The sequence below is a fragment of the Dipteris shenzhenensis genome, chromosome 9 (genome assembly GCF_047967505.1).
Source record: "Dipteris shenzhenensis isolate YYH24624 ecotype China chromosome 9, Dip_SZ_1.0, whole genome shotgun sequence".
NCBI classification, from domain to species: Eukaryota; Viridiplantae; Streptophyta; class Polypodiopsida; order Gleicheniales; family Dipteridaceae; genus Dipteris; species Dipteris shenzhenensis.
Genome location: NC_141604.1, coordinates 37802468 through 37809750, shown reverse-complemented (window position 1 = coordinate 37809750; position 7283 = coordinate 37802468).

Below are 7283 nucleotides of genomic sequence, written 5' to 3'. Positions count from 1 at the left end.
TGGCTTCTCTGCCATCCACCACGGCCTCTTTGGCTCCCCCTGCCTCTAGAGTTACCACGTCCTCCTGCATAGGACTGGTTTTCTTGCGTTTGCTGCATATTCTGATTTCTACCACGGCCTGCAGATCGGCCTCCTCTACCTCTACCTCTACCTCTGCCAGCATTTGAGTAGAAGACAGTTTCTTTTGAAGTTCCTGCTGAAGAAGATGCACCCCCATTTCTCTGCTCTTCAGAAATTAGAAGAGCATTCAACTCCTCAAAATCTGGAAATTTTTCACGGACGGCAATGGATGTCCGGAATTGTGCATAATCCTTTCCTAGACCATTCAAGGTCACAGAAACCAAATCGTCATCATCCACTGGCGACCCAATGGAAGCAAGTGCATCTGCAATTTTCTTCACTTTCATGTGGTAGTCATTTATGCTCAAATTTTCTCTCTGCACATTGTGCAACTCCTGTTTGAGTTGCATTTTCCTGGCTTGCGTATTTGTGCTATACATTTTTGCCAAAGTATCCCATGCCTCCTTTGGCGTATTTGCATCCTGGATATGCACAATCATGGAGTCCGAAATACTGATAGACAGCCAGTACATAACTTTCCTGGCTCTCTCATGCCATCCTTTGAATGCCTGCATTTCCTGTTGGACTGGGAACATTAGGAAGAACAGGTTCTTCTTCATTTCCTGTAATGAATTCCCAATAGCCTTTTCCCATCAAGAAATTCGTCATTCTAAACTTCCATGCCTGGAAGTTGTTCTTGTCAAGCTTTTCAGTGACAATCTGTGAAAGAGAATCAGATGCCATTACAGAACACTGCAAAATATTCTGTCACTGTAAAAAATACAGCTTTTGCCTCACACGGGCAGATCTGCAAAACCGACGAGAGTGGTATTTCACCACATAGTCACTTCCTAGTGACGATTTTGCATCAACAGGCAATAGGCATGAATCTGCAACTCCCAGTATCTCTACACACAGGCATACGATGCAATTTCTGCAGCACCTTTCCGCCGACTAGCCGTGCAGTGGTCGCACAGCAAAAAACAGGGCCTTTCTATGAGTGCCTGCGCAGAACTTCCGCCTTCAAAAGGGGCCCCGAAACGGCCTCAAATCAGAAAAATACTGCACTTTCGCCACACCGCGAAGGGCGTCTCAATCTGAAACAGTGCACTCCTGCACTTCTGGCTGTGCTACCTGCAGAGATTTGCTCCCAAACTCGAAATAGGAAAGCAACACTGGCCCTCTTACCAGGACACCACGAACTTGGCTTGCTTTCTTGAGCTTCTTACCACGAACAAGGCTCTGATACCATGTGAAGATAGTGGGAGAGAGGGAAGGAGTCTCACTTGAGGCTTTCTCACAATCACAATGGGGGAATACACACAAAGGTGGAGGCTGAAAACAGTTTTCCTCTTCTTAGTTGTGAAAGCCAAAAGAACTCTAGTACAAAGAAATAGAAGAACCCTATATGTGGGTCTCAAACCAAACTCAACTAACTAAGGTGGCATACTAAACTGAGCCACGAACTAGTGTAGATAAGGATAGCTGTCATCCAGCTATTATTCGTGGGCGGTGTACCAACCGCATCTCTAGCTAACAAGTCGGTGACATAAATACACAACGGTCACCCTGGCATATCGCGAGTGGAGCTCGATATCTCAACAACAGTGACACATCATCATTGAGCACATTTGCACTCCTTTTGGCCCTCCACCTAGATCAAGTCGTATCCCTTGATCCAAGAAGAATTTGAGGCCCACTCTAAAAAGAAAAGTCGCTCGTTTTTTCATGCTCTACGCGCTCATCACATCATGCACACATTTCGGCGCAAGTTACACTCACATTTGAGCCTTGCCGATAAAACCACTTCCTTCACGCACATTTGCCTCTACATCGATGCATCTGACCCAGCACTTAAAAGGAACAAAAGAAAAGGAATTATTTGTTGTTCTTTCATCGATCGACAGTTGGTTTAGATCTAGATCAGAGTAGACTAGATCGCCATAGAGGGGACGCTTTGAATTTCCCCAAGTTGCCAATCTAAGCCATGCCCGAAATTCCCAAATAGTACCTACTCGAAGTTAGTCCATATGCTCACATACGGTTTCACATCATTACATTACCTGAAACCTTACGTTCATCAGTTCAGTGAGCAGACTTCAAAGTTCAGAGGCATTGTAGATTGTTTCAGTGGGCAGATAGCATTTGATTTCACACACACATGCCACCATTGTAAAACCTATTCGGCTATCTCACAGCATTGTGCACATCATTTCAGCCTTGTAATACAGATCAGATTTTATATATTGCAGTTCTATCTTCACCGATGGTTTAGAGATTTCACTTGGCATAGACAATGTATTTGCAGTTAATTCATACAGAGATTTTCACGACACTTTTGAGTACATTTCTTGCACCATGTCTACAACTAGCAACCTCAATCTGGAGGCATCTGCTAAGTTAGACAACTCCAATTACGATACATGGAAATACCGAATGGAGACCATTCTTGTACTTTAGGACAAATGGGAGTATGTCGATGGGTCTACACCTAGACCATTGGACAATCCAGCCACCAGTAGCTCTACTCCATCTGTTGTCATAGCACCAACAACGGGATCTACATCTACACAAACAGTTTCTGCACTGGTAGCTGATCCTGCCATTGCCCGAGGTCAGGCAGATGGGATAAGAAAGACAAGTATGCCTATCACCTGATCAAGCAGAATGTGCAAGATGTCATGCTAGGACAGCTCAACACAGTTAAGACTTCAAAAGAAGCATGGGATATGTTCGCAGCTCCCTACGAGTCCAAGAACACATCCAGGATTCTCACCCTGAGAAACCAGATCAACCAGAGTTTCCGCAATAGCAGTGAAACCGGTCATGTTTATGTACTCCGCATAAAAGACTACAACAATCAACTTGTAGCAGCAGGAGAGACTATGAACCCTACAGAAATGGTTCAAGTTATTCTGAATGGACTAGGAGAGGGATACGAGAATCTAGTCCAAAGTATTTCCATCCAGCGGCAAATTCCAACACTAGAAGAACTTCAGTCAATCCTACTTGTTGAAGAACTCAGGACTCAGGCCATTCGAGCACGTAAAGGTCATTCTAATGATCAGGCATTCACATCTTCAGACAAAAGCAGAGGCAAAGGCAAAGGAAGAGGTAGATCATATCAAAAAGGTGGTCATCATCATCAACAAAATCAGTCAGCATCAACATCAGCATCAGCATCATCCTCAGCAACATCAAAATCAGCAAAGAGGAAATCATTCCAACCGAGGAAGATTTCAAGGACGAGGGAATGCATCCACCAATGTGTCAAACATCCAGTGCAATTGTTGTCACAAGTTTGGACACTATGAAAGAGATTGCCGCAAGAAGCAGTACAACCAAGGCGGTCAATCCAGTAGTAATCGAGGGAATTCCCGAGGCAGAGGAAATCATCGTGGTGGACATTCTAGTCACAGTCATTTTGCAAATGAACATGGGAATATGTTTCTTGCAAGCGAGGAAATGCATCAGACTGATACAATGTACCTAGACACTGATTTCAATCCCAAAGAGGATTACAGCTATCAAGTCGACCAAGTGGAATAGGATCCTTGTTAGGAATATGCATTTTTCCTTGGTCAAGTTGTTATATCATGGTTGTCAAACAATAGCCAACTGTTTCTTTGTCTTCGACTAAAGTAGAATATAGAGTACTCACTACACGTGCATGTGAGGCTATATGGCTCAGAAGACTATTGTCAGAAATAGATTACTTTGATGAGTCTAAGCCAACAACAATATACTATGATAATCAATTGGCTCAAGAATTGGCCAAAAATTCTAGTATATCACTCCAGGGCAAAGCACATTGATGTCATAGAGCACTTCATCAGAGAAAGAGTGCTACTTGGTGACATCACACTGCAGCATTGAAAGAGAATGTCGCAGACATCTTTACTAAACCACTCGATAAAGAGCTATTCGAGAAACACCGACTAGCTCTTGGTTTGACACAGAGGAAGGACATTCCCATTAAAGGGGTGTGATGGAATGTAATGCTCAGTCCTTCTTCAATTCCCCAGAATCATCATCTTGAGGGAAGGCTACTTCATGATGTTGATCTTGAGGGAAGGTGTTGAGAGTTCACGCTCAACATCATGTGATCATGTGTGCATAGCACCATCACGTGATCATATGTGCATAGCACTAACCTTATAGAGTGCTATAAAGGAAAGGGTTAGATCCCCTAACGCTAACCCTAAAAGGGTTTGTATATATTCTATTTTTTCAACTAAATCTAGTGTACAGTTAGTCAGTACAGTTAGTCATTTGTGGTGTGCTCTATAGCTGTGCCCTCTCTCCTCATCTCCACTCTTCTTCTCTCCCCTCTTCATATTTTGTCAGGTCCACCCATAAAGGGGCAACAAAATAAACTGGCCTAATCAAAAAAGCCTGCATCTATTTACTACAATCCCACGTGATAGTCATTCACGGTTGTACTCTGGAGAGAAGTGCTGGATCACACCTACACAAGGCAAATAAATCAAGTTAAAGAATTACAACTACTAAACCAAAAGACTTTTGCAACTCATTAGTTAGAGTACTTACGTGTAGGAGAATGGATAAGGTGTAAGAAATGATATATGAGTGATATATATATTCTCCATTTTCCCCACGAAAGAAAGCATTCCATCCTACACGCTCTTCATAACCCAAAAAGCACACAGAGATCCTTTGAGGTCCATAGGCCCCCGTAACTCACCGAGTAAGGATACGATACTATCCAAAGTGCATGTACCCCCCAAAGAAATGATCTTTGACTTGGAGCTCCAACAAAAAACTCGAATCGGGAACGAAGTTATAAGAAAAAATAATATCAATCTTACACACTAATCTATAGCCGAAATTAGTCTCACTTATTGCGAAAAAAATAAAGCCACAAAAAGGATATTTTATTCACCGAAGATAAGATGCAAACTCTAGCAAGTCAATCAGCAACTGTGGTATCACTGGAGCTGACCAATATCTGCAATCTGTATATTTCTAAATGTCAACAAATATATATTATTAAATAGGTCAGGTTAGTATTTAGCTATTAAACAAACATGTACCTCTGATATTAGCTGCTACTGAGTCAGTGGTGAATGTGAATGATTCATCCATCCTACCATAAAGATACACAATGTCAGAGTATATACAAAGGAGAAAACCGCTAGAATCACCAAGCCATAATATTTAGAGAATATACTATGCACTTTATAATATTTATAAAGACAATATGAATGGAATTTGGTAACCAAAGAAAGTCTAAAAAGAGTCTGAAAGACAAAGAGCATACTTTAGCTTGTTGTTGTTGCCAATTGAAAAACTTCCTTGTATACAACGTTGGCGGCAGAAACCATTTCTCCACCATCAGCATTGGCCTCACACACATCACCTTGAAGGAATACCTTAACAAAATTTTATGATTGGACATGTGAGAAAGCCACATACAGCTGCCCATGACTAAACACTAGCATCGCTAGATATAAGCCAAGAATAGACATTGTTTGGCCTTGTGATTTGTTTATTGTCATGGCAAATGCTAGTCAAATGGGAAATTGCCTCCTCCTCATTTCAAATGGAAGTTTCAAGCTACTGGTGGGAAGGAAAGTAATCCTTGGAATGAACACTCTATCTCCAGCATTGGCACCAGTCATAATTTCAGCTTCTAACACCTTCGTGTGGAATTCTTTGCATATCAATCAAATCCCATTGCAAAGTCCTTGTCGAGGATTCAGATTCCGTAACAAAATGATTGGAGCATTCATCTTCAAAACCAATCGATAAGGTGGGTATCCACCTCCAAGATCAAGGCTGTTTAGATACTCTATTGCATAATAGAAAGGATCTTCACCAGAGTTAATCACTAAATTTGCAGTTAGATACTCTTTTTCATCCCCCATCATTGCCCTCAGTGCAACATTATTGATTGCATCGACCTCAAGGTTTCGAGGTGCTAGAATAGCATAGTCTCAAAAATATGATGCATAATCCATAACCCTTGCAAGTCCTTGATACACCCATTGAATAAGGCCTTCCATGGAGTTTGTATCTAAAAGCATTTTTTATGGAATTATGACATCACCTTCTTTTATGCATCTGTTTATCCCATTTCCAATGTCCAAAACCCACTATATGAATTCATGCTCTGTTGAACTATCACCATTTTAAAGAACTCGCATATTTTGTGTTAGCTTTAATACCGTAATGTATCTCCATAATTTTGAGTGGCATAATGTAGCATTAACAATCTCCTCTCGTCCGGCCTTCGGAACCACTAGCAATACCTGTCTAAAATCTCCTCCTAACAATACCACCTTTCCACCAAAGAGCTTATCGTTTGACATGATATCTTGCATGTTCAATCCAATGCTTCAAATGCAAACCGATGCGTCATTGGTGTCTCATCCCATATTATCAACTTAGCCAACTTCAAAACATTTGCAAGTTGACTGTTGACCTTTACATTGCAAGTGCTAGTGGCATGCAAATGCAAAGGTATCTTGAATCGTGAGTGTGTTGTGCATCCATTAGTCAAGAGCAATGCTGCAATCCCTAAAGATGCACATGCCAATGTGATATGTCCATCACCATGTAATCGAGACAGCAAATAATTAAAGAGAATAATCTATCCCGATCCTCCCGAACCATCAAGAAAGAAAACCTTACCAACATCTGCATATATCCTTGCCAAAATCTGATCAAATGCAACCTACTGACAACAATGATTCGGGGAACTTTCCATCCGTTGGCCAATTTGTGCCTCTTTCTCAGCATTGAACATTCTTTCTTCTTCCAATAAACCATTTGTAGCTAACAAATATGATCTCTCGGGTATAGGCAATCCATCAAACTCTGCCAACCTTTGTCCATGCTAACGTAGAATGTGATCTATGTAAACCAATGCCTTATTTATTGCCATTGCATGTCGATTGATCGAATTCCCCAAACTTGCTTCCAATGAAGATAGAGATGTGAATATGGAGATGCCACTACCAATGCCGGATCCAATTGATCCAGATGAATCTAGCGAATAAGATGAAGATCACAATATGAGCCAAGAGGAAGATGCACATAATGACATCGTACGGGAGGAAGATGGAGATCACGATATTGAAGAAGAAGACGATGATCATCAAGAATCACCACACTTTATTGAAGAAGATGATCAAGTACTCTTAGGTGAACGTACGATGCTAGAGTACGATGATGATATAGGAGATCAACTCGGTATAGAT